Source organism: Pinus tabuliformis, chromosome X (genome assembly GCF_031772625.1).
Source record: "Pinus tabuliformis cultivar Carrire ecotype Pingquan chromosome X, CPIR1, whole genome shotgun sequence".
In the NCBI taxonomy this organism is placed as follows: domain Eukaryota; kingdom Viridiplantae; phylum Streptophyta; class Pinopsida; order Pinales; family Pinaceae; genus Pinus; species Pinus tabuliformis.
The window spans coordinates 745747286-745769355 of NC_142308.1; the positions used below are offsets into that span (position 1 = coordinate 745747286).

The window sequence follows — 22070 nt, forward strand, 5'->3', positions numbered from 1 at the left end:
TGGAGGGCTGGGCAGATTTGAAGCTTCTTGCAGGGCTGTTGAAGAAATTAGTTTCAACACTAAGGCTGAGATTCTATTCGTGGCTTCATAGAAGTGAAGTGGAAATTTTAGATTGGGCAGATTCAGGGAATTTTTACAATATCCTCCACTCATCTACTCTATTACTAGCTTTGAGTCCCCAAATATTTGAAAATCCTCCACCTGCCTTTCGTTTGCTATTGCCAGTAGATTATAAACAACAATTATCTCTGCCCAGTCATTAGTGCTTTGACCAAGATCACGAAAAAAGAGATGTTGTGCCCCTCTGTAAAGGAGAGAACACCCCGAACACCCCAAAGGCCACAAAGACCACAAAGACCAGGGTTTCTTTGGGAAGCACCATCAAAGTACCCCCATGACAAAGCTCTTTCAATATTGACTTACCCTACCTATTTATCTTCTTTGTAAATCATAATTTTAGGAGACCATCATGCATGTACCTAATCTTGTAATATGTATAGAGCTTGAAGAGGGTGGATTATTGATCAGTAAAGATAGCTTTGTTCTTGGCGAACTATATAGTTTGAAAGACTGCTATTGGGAGAGTTGGGGAGTGTTGGATGCTTTGCCATCTCCTTACCCCTCTCCATCTGTCCAATGTGTCTTCCGTTGAGGTGCCTTGTCAATGCCCTTTACCTCATGTAATGGTCTTTGCTTCATCTCATATTACTTTTGAGAAATGACAATCTAGGAATATGTGTTGTTCACCTTCTCCCCTTACTTTGCATAGCATACATAAGATGAGGGCTTTTCCATGGCCTTTTCTATAGGTTGTATCAATCCAATACTCTTTTGGATAATATAAGCTACATAAAAGCTTTTCTTTTTGTGGGGTTCTGATGTTCCATATATCCCGCCACCACCATCTTCTCTTCTCACCTAGCCTAGGGCAAAGGCCATTGAGTAGCCCATCTTGGTTGTGTAATAACCTTCAATAGAGTTTGTAGTCCAAACTAGCTCAACTTCAACATCTTTTAGTCTTGAGGACACCTTTGCAAGTCTTTGCGCACAAGGATTCCATTCTTCACCTAATTTTCCCTCTCGTTCTAAAGCTTGGGCACTCTTCCATCCTAATGATGACACCTTTTTTGCCTCTTAATCATAGACATTAGCAAAGATAAATAGTCTTCTTTGGGTGAGGGTCCTCCTTGGATCATTAGATGATTTGTAAGCTTCTTTCCTCCCATCCAGGGATCCAACCATACTCTCACCTTGACCCATTTTGGATCCTCCATCATAAGAAACCACCTGCTTGGGGAAGGATAGCATGGACACTTTCTAGAAGATTGAGCAACTAGTGGTTTTTTCGATGGGGCTCCTTATCCAAGCTTTTATGGACGGCGGGTTTATGTATTTGTCCTCCATAACTCTTTGCCACTAACCATCAGTGGCTATCAACCTCCATAAACTCTTGGCAGCTAGTGCTTTCCCAAAAAGGAAAGGATGTTTAAGCCCCAATCCTCCAACAAATTTGGGCATGGCCAGCCTCTTTTAGGAGACAAGGGGATTTCTCTTTTCTCTTCATCCTACCCACAAACATGAAAACATAACTCCCTGATTTCTTTCATAAGTGACTTTGGAATAAAAGCCATGGAAATCCAATGCATAGGGATGGCCTCAAAGATATATTTTACTAGGTAAGCTTCCTCCCATGGACAGCCGCTTGTTTCACCATGTTTTGATTCTCTTTTTCATATTGTGAACTAACCACACCCAATGTTTGTGTCCATATACATTTGGTTTAGTTCAAACCCTACTTTTTTAAGTCTCGAGTCTAATAATTAAATTTGGTAGGGTATAATGTTCCTAATTGCTTCTTCATGCCATTGGGTAGCTTTGTTGAAGAAGATAGTTGGTTTTCGAATAGTTAACATCATCTTATGGCTTCACAAAAGACTTTCGCTTGAGCATTGATCAAAAGCATTGCATCTCCCATTGTACCATCCCTAATCAGATTTACAATCATCCACGAATAAAAGGCGAGTGAAGCTATGTTGTATTGAAATTTGAGTCCCTTTTAGTCTCCAAGAGCTCTTTAGGTGTTTGATGTAGCAACTTAGCCCCTCAACTGTGAAGAGGAATATGGGGGATGGGGGGGAGTGGGTACCCCTTCCTTAACCCTTGTGAGGACTTGAAAATAGAAGATGAAGAACCATTAACCAAGACATTGAAGGTTTCAGGGTGCAATCAAGCTTCTATCCACTCAATAAAAGGGAGAGGAAAGTCAACATGACTCATATTTATTTTCAAGTAAAAGGTTGCATACTTGATCATAAAATTTTTAGAGGTTTGTGAGAACTTCGAGAATCTGTGCTTAAGATAAATTAAAAAATTTCACCTCATTTACTTGAGGTTTCACTGTTCTATTTCCCATGAAATTTCAGCCTCATGGCTGAGTTTGAAGTATAAATTATGGCAGCATATATTTCACTGCTGTCCCACCAAACACACAAGGCAGCCCAATAAAATAAACATTGAAACAGTGTACTTCAAGGAAACTAGATTTCCAGCCCTAAGATCACAATTCACAACATATAAAGAATATAAAAATATTTATAAACAACAGATTTGTTCCAGCCATAAATATGCTCTTTTAGCTTCTAACATATGTCGAAAATGAAATCTGCAAGCACACAAAGTTTGGACAGCGAAGCACACGTCATATATACAATAAAGGAAGTTACAACTTACAAGTACATAACACCATCTTATCACAAGCTGGTAGAAGATTGTCCTTCAAGCTTATCACAAGCTAGTTCTCTCTCAAGCGTATCCACCATCAACATGAAACCCTAACTGGTAAGCATGGCCTAGTAGGGCATCACATCAAGATACTTTGATCCACTCCATAGGCTCAACAACAAGCTACTTCGAGCCACTTCAAAGGCTCAACAACAAGTTAGCATGAACATCAACAAGTCCATCCTCAATGTTTTTTCAAGCTTGCCTCACATAAGCTCTCCAAGCAAAGTGCCGCAACTCTCCTCTAGGGTCTCTATGCCACAAACCCTAGGTTCTTCTCAGACAAAGATGTCAACCTTTGCACATCATGTTTTCTTAGGGTTTATCTCTCACAAACCCTAGCCCTCTCCAATCCTACATCACACAAGTACGAAGGTTCCAAGACAAGTATAACAACCATAATCATCAAGTGTTCTAAGCAAGTAGTATATCCAAGCATGGCATCTCACCAAGCTCCATCCAAGGCTTTAGCAAGCTAAATATCACATCGAGCTCCAAGATCACAAAATTGCAAGGCTCTAAGATCATCCTGAGTGTTAGTCTTCTTTCATCATGTCTCACCTAGGCTTTCTATCAAAAATCCTAGCGCTACCTCTCTTGAATTAACACTAGAGTCAAGGCTTTTCCATGGCATTTTAAGAATGAATAACTTTAGCGAAAAATAATTGCATCCGAGTCTTCAACTCCTCTAATGCTTATGTTCTTCTCTAGGATAAGCAAAATTCCTAGTGTCCTCTTGCATCCAATAAGCAAGGAATCCAATAACATCTTCAAGTGTTGGCGTCCAGCTTCATGTCTCCTTTAGGGTTTACCTCACAAACCCTAGGTGTTGCTTCCTACAAGACTAAGAAAATTACAAACATAGAATAATGAGTACATTAGTAGAGAGTAATTACAAAGGTTCTCTCCTCCCTTTATATAGAAAAGGTGAGGAAGGCCAACAATAAATAAGGTGGACTAGGTCCAAAACACAAGTGACCCTAGACCTAAGTCAACATGGCAACTGCACGTGGAATCTTTTACAATACAAGATGACATGTCACATAAGGGTTTTACCTAAGCCCCTAGATGGTGTGTGCTCCTAGCATGATCCTCCTTCGGTGCAATCCTCCCCCCCTCCAAGATGGTGCACTATCCAACTAGTAGCTAGCCCAATGCGTCCTCTTCCCCAAGGATCTTCATGCAATTTGCTATGCCTCTAGTTGTGTGGCATGTGTCTTTAGAGCCCCTAGTGTTTCCTCAACATGTCCAACATGGTAGTTACTTGTTACCATGTTTCTCCTCAAATATGTGTCTAGGTCCACAACCAACCTCCATGAAGTATGTTCCTTAACCCAAGCATGTTCAATCTAGTATTCAACCTCGAAGGTGTATGTCACATGGTCCCATGCTCTTAGGGCTAGGTGCCCACCCTCCAAGTGGCGAGTCACCTAGTGCTCATCCTCTTAGGTAGGTACCTCTCTTAACCAAGCAATCTACCCCCCCATTGTGTGCACCCAGTGGGTTAGTGTTTATGCCACGTAGGATAACAACCTAGGTAAGTGCACTATGCCAACACTCTATCCAAGGTTAATCATGGAGTCAAATTGAGCTTTTCATATGTCCATCAAGTATTGCCAAGGGACTAGGAGATCTAGTGCTCTCCTAGCTAGGTCCAATCACTTTTGGAGTAACCCCAAAAGCAAACAAGGTCAAGCTCGATGGTGAAAGTTGGCTTCTTCTTTGTCTTGATTATGTGTAATGGCTTCTATGTGATCTCCATAGTGTCATGAATTTGCCTTTGCTTAAGAAACTAAATTGTTTCCTAGAGATGGCTTTAGATGGGATTGGCTTGAGCTTGGTTGGAATTAATTTAGCTATAATCTTGTAGATTGAATTGCGTAGGGATATGAGTTTAAAATCCTCAAAAGATGTAGGTAGATCCTTCTTAGGGGTTATTACCAAAAGGGCGGCCTTGTAGGCACCCTTAAGCGAGTCTACTTCCATTAATTTAAAACCCAATGAAGAAATCATTTTTAAGACCATCTAGACTAGGGCTTTTATCATGTTGAAAGGAGTAAATCACAAATTTTAGTTTCTCCTTCATTCGTCCATCATCATGTAATTTTGCTTACATGATTAATTGAGATTTACAACAAAATATAGCAACCATTGTATGATGTAAAGTCCCTAGCATTAATGGGCTAGTCTTGTGCAACTCAAGAAGGCTATCCACTACCACCACAATCTTCTCCAATTCAAGGGGGGCTTCCTTAAAGGGTAGGATTGTTTTATCATGTTGAAAGGAGTAAATCACAAATTTTAGTTTCTCCTTCATTTGTCCATCATCATGTAATTTTGCTTACAAGATTAATTGAGATTTACAACAAAATATAGCTACCCTTGTATGATGTAAAGTCCCTAGCATTAATGGGCTAGTCTTGTGCAACTCAAGAAGGCTATCCACTACCACCACAATCTTCTCCAATTCAAGGGGGGCTTCCTTAAAAGGTAGGATTGCTAAAGCTATAAAGTGGAGGGACAAGGTGATTTAGCGAAGAGTATGCCTAAGAAAAACAAATGGATGTAGTATAATGGAAGAATAAATGGTGCAGGATGGAAAAATGAAGGAAAACCCTAAGACTAAGTGCCTAGTCACACCTTGGACAAATGGAGTCAAGGAAGCATAGATCAAAGAGGGTGAGTGCATGCAAATGTAGGGAAATAAGGGCTGCTATGCATGCCATAAACCAGCCCTATCTTGTTGATTTATATTGTAGAAAATTGTCCTTGGAAAGTTAGGTTTGTTTTTCAAGTTGTTGATATGAAGATGACGTCATGTTATCCTAAAAACAATTAGGTCTATTAGATGTAAGGCTAACATAAGAGAAATAACAGTAAGAGTGATGACATCCTCACACTATATCCAAATGAAGCATGTTTCACTACAAGGTGTTACACCAAAATCTAGCACCCCCAAATGATGTGAAGTTCCAAGCATCAAGGGGCTAGTCTTGTCCAACTTCAGAAGGCTACTCATTGTTGCCACAATATTTCTTCCTTTCATTTTTGGTTGGTTCTTCTCCAATTCAAGGGGGGGTTCCCTAAAAGGTATGATTGCTAAGGCTATAGGGTGGAGACACAAGGTGATTTAGTGAAGAGTAAGCCTGAGCAAAACAAGGTAGTTGTCGTATATGAAATGGGAAAATGAATGGTATGAGAAGGGAAAGATAAAGGAAAACCCCAAGACCAAGTGCTTAATCATGGGCAAATTGTGGGAGCATAGATCAAAGAGGGCAAGTTCATGGAAATGCAAGGAAATAGGGGCTGCTATGCATGTCACAAATCAACTTTAGCTTGTTGATTTTTTTAGCAAATTACCTTGGAAAGCTAGAGGTGCCATACATAAGCATTGTCATGAAAGAGTGGTTATGTTAATCTAGCAAAAAATGTGTTTATTAAATGGTAGGCTAACATAACAACAATAACAATGAAAGGGATTTAAACCTAACATTACTTTATCCAAATGAAGCATGGTTCATTACAAGGTAAACACAACATGCTACAAGAGTTTCTTGATACAAACATAAGCATATGAAAAATGAGTGCACAATGAAAGCCTCACATAAAATAAAATATACCTCCAATCCTCCCTAAGGCTCCAAACATGTGGTGTACAAATGAAGTCCAAGTGGTGTGCTGCTCAGTTCCCAAAGTCTGACCAACCATCAAATTGGAGAGAGAGATCCTCTTTATAAAGTGAGTCTCTTTTCTCAAAATAAATATTATTATTTTTCTAACTAACTCCATGACAAGTTAAACAAATAGTAAAATATTGGAATAGTTAGATCTCTCCTCAATCCATGGTTGACCAAATCAAGGCATGTGGACACTTGCCTCTCCAAGGCAACTCATTCATTGCAAAATAATAGTGAAAGACCAAGATAATGCTCATGAGAGGAGGGCCAGGGTTAAAAATAAGCATCATACCAAGTCAAATACCAGGTGTCGACATGGAATGTGCCTTCTAAGGATGCACACATGAAAAATATAATTCGCTACATAAGAGGATGTGTTCGAAGGTCCACTTAAGAGAAGTATGTGCACCCTCCAAGCTGCATGAGAGAATAAAAATCCTTCTAGGAGAATGCTTCGTAACAAACTCCTCTAATATAACAAGAAGTCCACAAGATGCATGCAACTAATCCACTCGTGTGAATCCCAAGGAAACCAACTCCAAGTAGATGGGGCGCTCAAAGTATTTGGTCAACTCCCAAAATAGAAAGTAGAATATCTCTCCACAATTGTGCCCTCCAAGACATCACCAAAAATAGAAAGAAAAACCTCCCACATGTGTGCCCTCCAAGAAGAATATCCTAAGATGGAAAAGAGACCAACAATAAGCATGCAATGTGCCAAGTGTGTCCTTTTTCAAGCTCCAAATCCATGCAGGATGCATGCAAGGGGACACTTGTCCTCCTCATGTGCTACATGCCCCTCAAGGAAAAACTTCTTCATAATCACCTCAAACAAAATAATATAAATTCCTTGTCAAAGAGGTGAGGGTGCTCTCCAAGAAGGTCAAAAGATGGCAAGTGTGGTCAAGATATACATGCAATAAAGATAAGAGAGCACCTAGCAGAGGTGCACCCTGTAAAAGTCTGCCATGCAACCACCTCAACCACCCCAACAAATAATATAATATCTCATGTGAAGTGTGCTCTAGGAGAATGTGCCAAGGTTGGTTAGACCTCATCAATAAACCAATGAAGTACTCCTCTGTAAGCCATGTCATAAATATTTCCAACCAATCCAAGAGAGTGCACCCTAGAGAAGTGTGCCAACTTCTCCAAGAAACAATAAAATAATGCATGACTTGAAAACTACACCCAAGAAGGGGGATGCTTTATAAGAAAGCCTCAACCAACTCTAATTAAGCCAATGAGGTAGGGCACCCAAGCAATCAACCTTAATTTGGGTAAAGTATATCAGTTTAATCATTGAACTATTAAATCAATCTCAACATGCGTGCACAAAGGTTTATGCTCAAATATAATCATAGCCTTCCTCCAATAGTCAACAACTAACGAAATTACCATGAACAAGTGAGGGAGGGAGTGGTCCTTGAGTGTTGTACCATGTAAATAAGATGTATCTCCCAACAAAGACTATCATGACAATAATCCATTGACAAAATAGAAGCTCCACCTAGATTTGAAACTGGGCGGACCACAAAAGGACGAAAGCATGATTAATACTTTATCAAGCCTTAGAAAAAGGTTTGATCATCTGATATTTATGTATTGCCCCTCCCATATATCTTAAACTTAGGAGAAAATAAATCCACAAGGGTACTAAAATCATCAAACACATTTCCAGCTTGGTAATGTATAACAAATGTTACAATGTCAAGTCATATCACCAAGGGAAATGCCACCAAGGTAAAGTGCATTGCACAATACACCCATTTAACCACATCAACATCGTAAGAGAGAGAGTCAAGACAAAGTGTTAACCCATCCAACCATCAAGTATGCTCACACCACACATCTAATACAAGAGGGCCATGTAAGTCGCTCCCTCCTAGTGACACAAATGATACAATATCACATCAACACACCATGCAAAAATCACCAATAAATTCCAACAATGATGAAACATCTATCTCCCAATACAATCATCTAACCCTTCGGGGCCTAGAACCATCATCCATATCCAAGATAAGCATATATAACAAAACCACACGATAATGAGATAGCTTGCTCCATGACCATCAAACAACCAAGGGGTGATCAACAAGTAAAGCACATATGATAATACCACCAAACAAACAAGCACAATCATCCAACCAAGGAGAAATGAGACTCCCCCAACCAAAGACTTCCATCAAATGATCCAATGCCATAGAGAAGGGGTTCCATGAAAATGCATCCCCCCAAGTTGTCCCAATGCGCCAAGATATGAGTAGCAAATCTTTCTCAATGTGATGAAAATCACAATGTGGAATCTCATACAATATTAGGGTAACACAAGGCAATCACAATAATAATACATGGGTTTCTTACAATAGAAATCAATATGTGAAAGAATAAGTGTACAATGAAGCCTCACATAAGATGAAAATATATTTCCAATCTTCCGTAATGCTTCAAGTTGGAGTCCAATGGAAGAGCTCCTTAATCTCTAAGATCCTAACAACCATTACAATGGAGAGAAAGCTTCTCTTTACAGAGTGAGTCTTTCCTCTCATATAATGAAAAATCATTTTTTGCTAACCAATTCCATGACAAGTCAAAAAAATATTATAAAACGAAGCAGTTAGATCTTTCCTCAATCCATGGTTGACCATGTTACAATACGTGGATACAAGTCTCTCAAGAACTCGCCCCTCTCCAAAAATATGAAAAAAAATTACAACAAAGTCTCCAAGAGAGGGTGTACTATCAAGTATTGCCTTGATATGACACAATTTTTTTTTTTGTGTAGGAGAAAAGTTTCATAGTCTAAGGTCTAAAGGAGGCACATGTGGCCTAGGGTTTCAAGATATAGATCAACAAAGGACTACCTAGGCATAAAAGCACCAAGGAAAAGGTTTGCAAATGATTTAATCAATAAAGTGAGAAGGCAAACCTTCAAATTAAATTAAGCCCTAAGTTGAAGCCCTACCTAAGGTTAGGGATTTTCTAGGGCACAAATTGTTTAGGGAGGATGATGTTAGCCCTTCTAGGGCAAATTCAACCATGTAAAGTGCTAGATTTTGAGTGAAAATGATCAACAAAGATGAATTCAAGCCAACCAAGCCTCAACGTCCATCCAAGAGTAGCTCGAATTGAATTCAACCCTGTAATCTAGCCCTAACAACTTACCTTGAAGGACTTAGAAAAATCGAAGAGAGGGAAATTTTGAAGTTTTGTGATTTTTTGACCGACATAAGGATTCCCAGTGCCTATCCCTACTCCGGTGATGGAGCCTTTGGGGCTAGATTTAAGAGAGTGAATTTATGCTTGGAATAAGGGGGAAACCCTAGTTTTCACTTGATAAACCCTATTTATCTTCTTTGTGAGGGGAGAAATTAAATAGAGGAAGCTCTCTAGGAGGTTCCCTATGGATTTCAAGGGAGAAAAATTTAACATGCAATAATAAAGCAAGATTTTCCAAAAATAATATGCATTTAGACATGGAATAAGAAAAACCTTAGCATAAATTCATCACATGAAAAACAATAAAAATTTGCAATTACACCTAGAATTGTTCCAAGAAATAGCCTTCTTTCAATCCCAAAAAGAATCTCCAAGACAAAAATCATTCTCCAACAGCAATAGCTCCAAAAAGATCACATCTCCACAAGTAGCGAGTGACACTAGGCTAAGTCGAGCTCTGTAAAGGAGGTTGAAATCCATAAGTGATTATGAGAAAATAGAATGGAGCGATCCTTTATTTATATGAGGTTAATCACTGTTAGATTCCCTGTAAAACCCAATAACTGATTTGCAATCTTCTAAGTGTGCAACTAGAAATGCAAACAACTACTGTTCTGGAAATTTAAATTACAAATACACTGAGTTTTCCAACTTACCATGCGCAACGGAAATAAATAAATCAGAAGACAAACACATTCAACACATAGAACACAAGATATACCCAGGAAACCCCAACTCTGGGGAAAACCTACAAACTCTGTGTGTCTTTTATTATCTTCAGCAAAAGGGTAATCTTCAGAAAATTTACAGCAAGGGAAACTTCCCTTTCACCACAGGGAAACTACTGATAAGCTCCCAAGATAAATTGAACTTCCTTCCACGCACTCGCTCTATCGTACAACCTCACAGTTTGGCTTATCTATGCCCCAGACACATAGCTCCATCTCTCTGCGCACACATGCAAGTTGAATGGCGTGTAGACGCTGTTTGAGTTAGAGAAATTTAACCCTGACTTGATCTTTCCTTGATCGCTGACACTTTCGATCTGCTAAAATTCTAGCTTCTCCCTTTGTTGATCTGACACACACTGCTTGTGCCCTTCGACTTGGCCACTTCTTAGCTCTATCTCCTCTTATAATTTCGACCTAAGCCCCACAATCACTCTCAACAGTTGAGATTAAATCTTGATGAAGGGCTGAGATTAAATCATAAGTTGACTTTAGGATTTTAAATTTTTCCTAACTCTAACTTTAGGAAATAGTTAAATAAATTAATATTCTGCTAAGTGGCTATCCTGTGGGCCCCTCTGCTAGCCTTGGCACTTAGGCAAGCAAAACGCTTACTTCTCTACTCCATCAACAATCACTTCCATTAATTTGTCTAAAAACCCTATGACAAGTTTAATTTTGAGTGTACATGAAAAAATGGGTTTCAAGCCAACCCAGTAGCTCAATACAATAAAATAAGCCTCTAATAGCCCAACGTGTGGGTCAAAACTCCTTCCAAGCATGACGTCATGCCATTTTAGAGCTAATAATGCTCCAAGAATGCAAGAAATGGGCTGGATGCATCTCCAACCATCATGATCAACCATGGATTGAGGGTAAGCCCTCAAATCAAGCCTCTAAATGTCTCGATATGTCAAAAGCTAGCTCTAGGTGTTATACGTCATCTCCATGGGGGCCATCAAGACAACGTGGTGCAATAGCTCTCAAGCATTGGGGCTTCATGAGATGGTACACACCCTCCCAAGTAATTTTATGGATGACCAATCAAGCCATTCCCACCAACAATGTCAACGCCAGCCTGGGGGCATGTTAGGTCCATTGGGTACATCATCAAGAATCTCCAACACTAAGCAAAGTAAGCTCAACGTTTTAGCATCTGGGGGTGCTTTGAGGTGTCAATTAGCTGTTGGAATCATCAAAGTGCCTAACACGTTGTTGTGGAGGGGCAATGCTACATTTTCAAGGTCATCACTACTCTCCGAAAGTGTAGTATGGCCTGGGCATCATGTGTAGTAGGCATGGAGTGAGTGTGCCCACAATGCCTCTGCTGCTTTGTGAAGGACCCACCTAGCAAAACCATCTCAAACTCATTGGAGACTATGACCATAAATGCATTATAGTGGACCATAAATTAATTGTTAAGGGCATAGTAAGACTTCAAACTGGGATCACCTTCAAATATCTAACTAGACCAAGTCCCATAAAAGTGTTCCCTACCTTGTTAGAGGTGGCTAGAAGCACCTCCCATAAAAGTGTTCCCTACCTTGTTAGAGGTGGCTAGATGATCAACCCTATTAGGTGCTTCTAGCCCCTAAGGGGAGGTGACATGTCCAAGGTCAACCCTTCAATTCATAGGTGTTTGTGATAGTGGTGGCAACGAAGGGGAAATACTTCATGGCTAGGTGCCATGGTTATAGCACCAACTGATGGAGGTCCATCATCTTGGGTGTATAGATATATAGAGGGAGCAATTGTGGAGGCATGGGTTACCCCTTTCCTCAACCTGCTTTTTTGACCTTTTAATTTTTTTTTTGATAATGCTTTGATAAGGAGCATAACTTAGGTATCCAAGCTTGCTTTTAATGATGTAACATTTATTTATCCCTTTAGGATGAGTAGGTTTCTCAGTCATTAGGGTTGGGACATGCAAGGGTTCCTTTATTATTCGATGGAGCATTTAGTGGTCAAGAACTGAGTGATGGCTAATGAGGGTGGTAGAGCTCATGCTAGGCTTTTGCCCATGTGCTAATTATTGTCTTCATCATATTTTGCATTTTAACCTTTATTTTTCTTTTGTTGTGGGCATATTATGCTTCTATCTTTCTTTTAGTTGCATCAACCTCTAGGGCAAAGTTTTATGGCCTTGACTCAAGGATGTGGGTGTGAGGGCGCTGAATCCCAACAAACCAATGACAACAAACCCGAAGGATGGATGTGAGATCAAGGGAATGATGAAAGGTGTTAAGTATGGGATGATTATGGATACACTACTTTAATCCAATTTTCCTAATTAGTGCCCCTCCTATAACCCTAAGGCCTTAGAGGAGGTCCCACTAAACTAGGGCTAAAGACTAACTCCTTTGGTAAGCTGAGAGAGCAAGTTTACAATCAAGATCGGTCAATAATCCAAATCACCCCTTTATCCATTTTATAATGCCCAAAACATTAAGTAAAAGCACTTGATTGCAAAATGCTTAAAGTACTTACCGAGTGGTGACCGACCTTCAAAAGGAATGCCAGATGGTGAGAGGTGTATGACTAGTGCAAATGGTGGAGGGATGTGACATATTGTCATCACTGAGCAATGCATAGGGTTGTTGGTGTTGAAATGTGTAACTAGGTTCGGTTTTCATAATGTCTAATGTAATCATGATTTTTTGTATTTGATGTAAAAAGAAAAAAGAAAATATATTATTAGTATTTTTGTGGCATGGGTTTCATGCCCAAGATTATTTTATTTGCAGGTCAAGTACCCATTGAGTGCTTCTAGGTTTTATCATTGAGTCAAAGAAGTCATTTGAGTCATTGTAATATGATAAGACCCATTTGGGCATTATGTATCAAGTCAAAGAAATTTATTTGAGTCTAAATAGAGTCAAAGTCACCCTCCAAGACAAGTCAAGCCTACATTAAGAAAAGTCGGCCTCATGGACAACTACTTGCCCTCCAAGGAAGACTATATATATGGATACATTGCCCTCATTTGAAGTGCATCCAACAAGTTCGTTGAAGAGAAGCGAAAGACCTAGAAGGTAAGCGAAGAAGAGGACTAAAAGGAGAAAAAAGAAACCGAATTTTGAAGGACTGTTTTGGGACATAATCTCTCACACGTGCGAAGGAACTAGGGCAAAATTTTTTGCAGCAGAACCAAATTGCAGTCACCACAAGGGAGCCAAATTTAGTATCAAAAGAAGGTCAATTTAACAAGCCGAGTTTCAAGGGAGGAGGAACCAATTCAAGCAAAGAAGAAAGGACTATTTCACCATATTTTCACTCGCATGTGTGGCCTAGGGTTTTTGCAGTAAGGCCGAGTTGCAGGTCCGAATATTGGTCAAAGGAGAAGTTGCATCTGCTATGAGGCAAGTTTGATTTGGGTTGAAGGAAGTTCATCAAGGAGAAGCTGACTTTGTCTTGGAGGGGTATTTGTTAAGGGTCATAGGTCTTGGAATTCGTCTTCTGAACATTCTATAAGAAGAGAAGAATTCTTGTGGGTTTTCCTCTCAAGAGGAGAAGTTTTGGCTCTGGCTAGCAGCCTACATTTTGTGTCTTCTTGTCTCTTTGATCTTCATAGTTTGGTAGTTGTTTGATGATAAGAACATAATAATAATCAAGTAAAAGAAGAAGCTGATATCAATTATATCAATTAAAAGAACATCACAAGTAGTTATCAAAGTAAGAGAAATCACCTAATCTATCTACCCGAGATTTTTCAACATGGTATCAGAGCTAAGGTGACTACAAGGAAAGGCAGCTTGAAGAAGATCATCCAATTGAAGAAGGATACTCTAGGTCCGAGCACAAGGAAAACTAAGAACCATCAAAGGACATCAAACCTTCGAGAGTATCAAGGAGGAGTACCCATCACAAGGACACATCATCTCAACCTGTGGTAGAAGAAGAAGATCTCAAGGACCCTACACTTGAAGCATTCACATTGTACACTACATCCAAAAGAAATCAAGAAAGAGCAATTCATCTTCAAAGCGATCTCCCTCACATTGAAGAAAGGATCACATCTTAAGTATCCTTGAAGAAGATCATCAAGCAATCATTAAAGAAGGCATCTTCAATTGTCAACATCAAAGGAGTAGTGGAAGCAATCATCATCAGGAAGACATCATCAAGGAAGTCATCATCAACAAAAAAGACATCAAGTTGAAAGAAGCATCTTCACTTGACAATTATTCTATATTTTTATGTCTCAATCCTCAAATCAAATGGCTTCATTCTGCAAGGAGAACAATAAATTGGTTGGGACCTCGAATTACCTTGCATGGAAGAAGAGAATTGATCTAATTCTTATGGAGAATGAAGTTATTGGATATATAAAGGGCTCCATCACCAAACCATCTCAAGAGCAAGCTCAAGCACTTTCAAAGTACATGAAAGGAGATAAGGGCACAAAGGATCCTCATAGAGTCAATCAAGGATTCTCTCATCGCTTATGTTCCAAAGTTGGAGTCAACAAAGGAGATCTATGAAAAGTTGGTGGCACTGTAGGTGAAATCATATCTTTGAGAACCGAACTATACAAGATGAAAATATCAAGGGAAGAAGGGATAACTTCATATTTCATGAAGGTATTCGAAATTAGAGACCAACTACAAGAACTTGGAGAAGTAATGTCTGATCGAGAGATGACCACCATTGTGCTCAATGCACTACCTAATGAATGGGGCAATTTTGTATCAAGCATTTATGGGAAGAAGGAAACCACTCCATTCAATGATCTGTGGTCATTATGCAAGATTGAAGAATCTAAATTAAAGGCAAAGAACGATGTTGGAACAAATGAACAAACTCAAGCATATGCAACATCAACAAGGAAGAAAGGGAAATTTGGGAAGTTTGAGCCTCGAAAGAAGTTTCACAAGAGAATTGATATGTCAAAAATCCAATGTTATGAGTGTAATGAATATGGGAATTTCAAAAGGAATTGTCCTAAACTCAAGAAGGACAACAAGAAGAGAAAGGAAAGAAATGAAGCCCATGTCACCAAAGAAGTAGAAGAAACCGAAAGAAGAAATTAAAGGAGGAAGTGAAAGATCTTTATTATGACTGAGATAACCTCCTTCACTTAGTTCATTTTAGCATATAGAAGTTAGCAGTCATGATGAAAGGCATCACAAGTATGATAGGATGCATGATATCATCATAGAGACATGAAAGGATCACTGAAGTAGAAGTTAATATGGCTGAAGCAGTCATCATGATAGAAAGGAAGTAGCTCATGGCATCTTCATTGAAAGCATATTAGGATAATCGAAGTAGCAGTTTATATGGTTGGAGAAAGTCATCTAGCAAGATAAAAGATAATGAGATCATCATACATCCTCATTGTTAGGAAGAAGCATTTGCAGAATGAGGATCATCATGATCCTCCATTGGAATCTTCATTAGAAGGTTCGCCTCTACTTAGAAGAAGCAAGTGTCTTGTAGAAAGTCTACATTCCACTTTGTGTGGGATCCACTGGTTAGAAGGATGATGGTATGATGACGTAGGAATGCAACATGTCAAGTTAATTGAAGTACTTTCATCTTCACGCAAGGAAAGGAAGTTGCTAGAAAGAAGTCTAGATGACCACATGAAGGAAGATGTATAGTAATAGATAGATAAAGTCATGTCATCATATAATTGCAGATTGAATGGTTGAATGCTCTATCTCATGAGCATTATGAAAGAAGAAGAAACTCTTCCATTAGAATGATGCATAAAGGCATGTAGACAATGTACCTTGAACTCTTCTACACATTGACAAGAAGAAATCAACATAATATAACCTCATGGAGAATATGAGGTGGTTGGCAACTATGGTTCCTGTGATAGAGGAACTATGAAAAACCCTGAGAAAGCAATATGCGAAGAAATTTAAAAGAAGAGTTCGTGAGAAGATGCATCTACTGTCAAGTAAGATAAGATAAATGATCAACATCTGATAACTAGAAGGATTAGCTATGACATCTCCATGGAGAAAGATATGAAGACCCTGATATGTTGGAAAAGTAAAGCCTTGGTAATGGATATCTTGGAGATGGATTCATATAATAGGCGAAAGGATATTGATGTAGGGAGAAAATGTCATGATGAAAAGCCATCATAAAGAGGCAACTTTGATTTGATGTTCATTTTGATTTTTGAAAACATCTGGTTTGGTTGAAACAGGGCTACCGGAAGAAGGTTGTAGAAGTCACCTACAACTAGTATTCATGAGATTGGATGGAAGATCCTAGAAGGATGATGACTTGGAAGAGGTAGTTATATGAAGGAAAACCAGATGTGGACTAAAAGATCACTTCTAATGAAGAGAAGGTTGACTTGACTATTGATTCAACACAATGTTTCATTGAAGGGAATTGATGAAGAAGATGGTCGATGCCATACAAAGAAGAAGAAGGTTTCATGATGAAGACGTTGAAGTTCATGACATGATGCCAAAAGGAGCCCTACAAGCAACTAATAGTATCTCCACCAAAGAGACCTGTTGTTGGTAACAAGTCCCTTGTTAAGAGGGAGCTTGGGTATATTCCTTTTATAGGAATGAGTAGGTCCTCCCTAGTTGAGAGGGAGAGATAGACACATCATTCTTGTCTTCATGTTGTGAAGAAAAAATGGAGGATTGGGTAAGCATCTGAGGTTGATTCTGATACTCTTTGAGGATGAGGTAGGGCATCCAATAAGTAGTCGAAGAGGAAATTCCATGAGGATGTGTTAATCCAAGATGGGAATGGTCCTAGAAGGACATGCCTTGTGAACATCTAGATGGGGTATGTGCCTTGAGAGACAATGATGGTGGCTATTAGTCATTGTCACCCCAACATTGTGCTTTATTCTTGTGGAGAGATAGAGCTGGTAGTCAAGGCCTTTCTATATGGCAATGCTGGTTGGTATGATGAGATGCAATGAGATAAGCTGAAATAATATCTTATGAGATGGCTTACCAATCTATCTCTTCTTATGAGAATTCTTAAGGATGAGAATGTCCAAGTACCTTGTCTGGATTATGAATACCTCCCTAGTTAAGAGGGAGTGTTGAAATGTGTAACTAGGTTCGGTCTTCATAATGTCTAATGTAATCATGATTTTATGTATTTGATGTAAAGAGAAAAAATAAAATATATTATTAGTATTTTGTAGCATGGGTTTCATGCTCAAGATTATTTTATTTATAGATCAAGCACCCATTGAGCGCTTCTAGGTTTTATCATTGGGTCAAAGAAGTCAATTGAGTAATTGTAATATGTATAAGACCCATTTGGGCATTATGTATCAAGTCAAAGAAATTTATGAGTCAAAATGGAGTCATAGTCACCCTCCAAGACAAGTCGCCCTACATTAAGAAAAGTCAGCCTACAAGCACCATAAATCGACCTCATGGACAACTACTTGCCCTCTAAGGAAGAGTATATATAAGGATACATCGACCTCATTTGAAGTGCATCCAACAAGTTCGTTGAAGAGAAGAGAAAGACATAAAAAGTAAGTGAAGAAGAGGACTAAAAGGAGAAAAAGGAAACTGAATTCTGAAGGACTATTTTGGGACAGAATCTCTCACACGTGCGAAGGAACTAGGGCAAAATCTATTGCAGCAGAACCGAATTGTAGTCACCACAAAGGAGTCGGATTTAGTATCACAAGGTCAATTTAACAAGCCGAGTTTCAAGGGAGGAAGAACCAATTCAAGCGAAGAAGAAAGGACTATTTCAACATATTCTCACTCATACGTTTGGACTAGGGTTTTTGTAGTAAGGCCGAGTCGCAGGTCCGAAATATTGGTCAAAAGAGAAGTTGCATCTGCTATGAGGCAAGTTTGACTTGGTTTGAAGGAAGTTCATCAAGGAGAAGTTGGCTTTGTCTTGGAGGGGTATTTGTTAAGGGCCATAGGTCTTGGAATTCATCATCTGAACATTCTATAAAAGAGAAGAATTCTCGTGGGTTTTCCTCTCAAGAGGAGAAGTTTTGGCCCTGGATAGCAACCTAAATTTTGTGTGTTCTTGTCTCTTTGATTTTCATAGTTTGGTAGCTGTTTGATGATAAGACCATAATAATAATCAAGTGAAAGAAGAAGCTAATATCAATTATATCAAGTTAAGTAAAAGAACATCACAAGCAGTCATCAAAGTAAGAGAAATCACCTAATCTAGCTGCCCTAGATTTCTCAACAGTTGGCTGGCTAGCTGTCCAAGATAAGAGATAAATTTTCTCCTATTGGATTACCTGCTTTTGGTGGGTAACAAGGGGCAAGAGGACAACCCTCTTTGATCAAATGATGAAGTTGGATGTGATCTGTTGGTGTGCCCATTCACAAAAACAAATGTTGAGGCAATGGAAAAGAGGGTATTCACCATGGAAACAAATTTGGATCCAAATCCAGGGCACTGTAGCATGCCCGTGATGAAGGACCAATCAACCCTATTACATGCCTTGCCAAAATTAATTTAAAAAAAAAGAATGTTGTCCGGTCATTTTTTGGAGGAAGACTTGCACAATACTTCACAGCTCCAATCAACATCTAACATACATAAAAAGCTAAAAATAGAAACCATATAGATATTTGTTTATTATGATATTGGTTTTGATTTGAAACCCGTCCAAGATCCAATATTTCTTTAGCATATATAGCACAAGCAGCCTCAAATTTTGTTAATGTATGTTACTAGAAACTTGACTAGAGACCTGTTTCCCATTCCTATTGCTGTCTTGTCACTATGTTAATATATGGCCCTGCTTCTCATTCTGTTCTAGTTTCACATTTTGTTTCTTGTTTCCCGTTTCTGGGAATATAGTTGTAATCACATGGTAAAGAAAACAAACACAACTATACGTAGTCTTGGAGATGGTTTTGCATCTCTTGGCACAAAATGCCAATTAAAACACATTCAACATTGAAGTCAATATGCTCTTTGACATCTTGAATCCTTGGCAAATAACAAGCAGTAGATGGTTATTAGTGATTACAAGGAAGTGTGAGAATGTGTTACATTAAATAAAGTACCTAGCATTGGCTATACACCTAATGTGTGTTGTTGATTAACAAGACCACCTCCATTATGCTCTATCTCGGAAGGGCCAAACTACAGGTTTGCTATGTGTGATTGATATCATTACAGCGTCAATATAGTGGCAGGTTTCTTTGCCTTCTTGTGAGACATAACAGTTTTGTATATTGTTTATACTAAATATTAGCTATTGTTTAGCCTTTCTGATGTTTGGAAAGCAATTCAAGGCTAGTCTATAATAAGATGAAGATATATATTTGTCGTCAGTCTTCAATTTTATCACAAAGTTATATTATAAATATATAATCTCGAGTAAGACAAAGATAAACGTAGGTTTGGAAAGAGAAGTTTTATTGAGAGCAAATTCCTCTCTCTCTCTTTGCTTGTATCAATTTGGTATTAGAGTCGTTTTGTATTTCACCTTGGTTCTCTTGAGTCTTTAGAGTCTGTCTTTAACTCCAAGTTTGCTATCACTCCGATTATTTTCAAATTCTGTTTGTGTGTCAACCTACAAGTCAATCCCTGATGTGATGTGTATTTCTCATCTATTTTTATGAAAGATGTTGTTGTCCTTTTTCAGTGGATAATGTTATGAACATAAATATGTATAAACTTTAAAATAATATAAATAATAATAATAATTAAGAAATATAATTAATTATTATGAAAGGACAGGACTGCGCATGAAAGGGCATCCCATCTAGTATATATATGGGCCCCATTGTACTTTCAAATCATATAATTTGCACTCAAACATTTATATATATTATTAGTCATTTTATGGATATTCTCGTATTCCAAATATTCTGAATATTTTGTGAGTGAACTTTGTTTGTCTCAATAGGTGTTGATTTGGGGTAGCATCAGATGTGCTCTAGCCATGAAAATTGGTGGAGAGGCTAAGGCACATAAGATTTCCAATACCCAGAAAGGGTTTGGGCAGATTCTAAACAATTTGGGAGATATTAAAATAATTAATATTTTTAATGGAGTCCCTAGGTCTAAACTTAGGGAAAATAAAATATTAATGTGAATTAATATAAAACTGTGTTAGAATGGTTCAAAAGTCATGGATCAAGCCAGATCTAATCTTAGCCGTTGATTAGGGACTTAATCTCGGCCGTTGAATTGTCAACGAGAAAAGTATAAGGGGAGGCTTGAGGGTCACTTGGAGAACACACCAAGAGATCAAGATTTCGACTTTCTGGGGCTGGGTTTGCTGAGAAAGTTGAGAGAGTGATCAGAGTTGCAGCTGAGGGGTAGTGAATACAGAAGTAGAGAGGCAGAGATAGCACCAAGAAGATCAGCGCAATAGCTGGAGAGAGGAACGCAAAAATAGCTGGGGTTAGCCAGTGTTGTGTCAAAACAGCGGGAACTACCAGGAACTGCCAGAACAACCGGGAAAGCTGACGAGAGGGCAGAAGCCGGAACTGCCGGAACTGCCAGGAAAGCTGACACAGAGGGTAGAAGCCGGAACTGCCGGGAATTGCCGGAAGAGCTGGGAAAGCTGACGCAGAGGGCAGAAGCCGGAACTGTCGGGAACAACTGGGACTGCCGGGAACTGTCGGAACAGCTGGGAAAGCTGACGCAGAGGGCAGAAGTCGGAACTGCCGGGAGAGTTGACGCTGGGGTTTTGTGGGGCAGATTGGAGCTGTGCAGCTGCCGGAGTGTTTATCCGGGGTTTCAGCCGGAATATCTGCTTCTGAGTAGAGAGGTGCTACTGCTGAGATTTTTCTCTGTTGGGTGAGCCGGATTTGTGTTAATTTTAGGTATTTTCTATGCTAGAGCACTTTATTTCAATTTCTTTTCCACATTAGCAATCACATCAGCATAAAGTAAACTGCAGATAGAACATAAATATAAATCGCAGAAGACAAGCCAAGACAAGAGGACACAAGATGTGGCGCTAGCCAGGGACAAACCCCACAATGTGGGGAAACCCTTGATCAATTCTTCTTTTATGTTCTTCAAAGTTCAGCAGAGAGTGAGAGAGATAGTACATTTACAATAGAAGTCAATCACTTTGACTTTTGATATCAACATGAGATCAGTTGAAGACATATTGCTTCAACTGATTCTCTAAGGTGACTCGTTCACCTATCATAGTGCTGCATCTCGTCTATTTGTTTTACATTACCGTGTGACACCTTGCTGTACTGTCACATGTGTTGAACCTTGATGACTGAGCTGCTCTCATCTTCATGCTGCTCATCATGTTGCATCTTCCATGGTCTTATTCATCATCAAGCTGCCCATGCTCATGATCTCATTCATCATTATGCTGCCCATGCTCATATCATCATGCATCATTATGCTGCCCATGCACATATCATCATGCTGCGCATGATCTCATACATCATGCTGCCCATAATCATCATGCATCATTATGCTTCCCATGCTCATATCATCATGCTGCTTATTATGCTGCCCATGATCTTATACATCATGCTGCCTTCCTTCGGAGATAGATGCTCCGGTTGTTTCGGCAGTTCCCGGTAGTTTCGGCTTTTCCGACAGTTCTGGCTTTTTCGGCAGTTTCGGCTTTCGGAAAAGTCGGAACTGTCGGAAAAGCCAGAAAAGCCAGAAACGCCGGAAAAGCCGGAAATACCGGAAAAGCCAGAAAAGCTGGAAATGCCGAAACTGTCGGAACTGAAAAGCCGGAACT

At 39.2% G+C, this 22070-nt stretch overlaps 1 protein-coding gene across 1 annotated transcript in view; it reads left to right on the forward strand.

Annotated features, from left to right (window-relative positions):
- The window catches only part of ERD1 (Clp ATPase), a 60322-nt gene that overhangs the window by 1634 nt on the left and 36618 nt on the right, over nt 1–22070 (forward strand). The window lies entirely within an intron of this gene.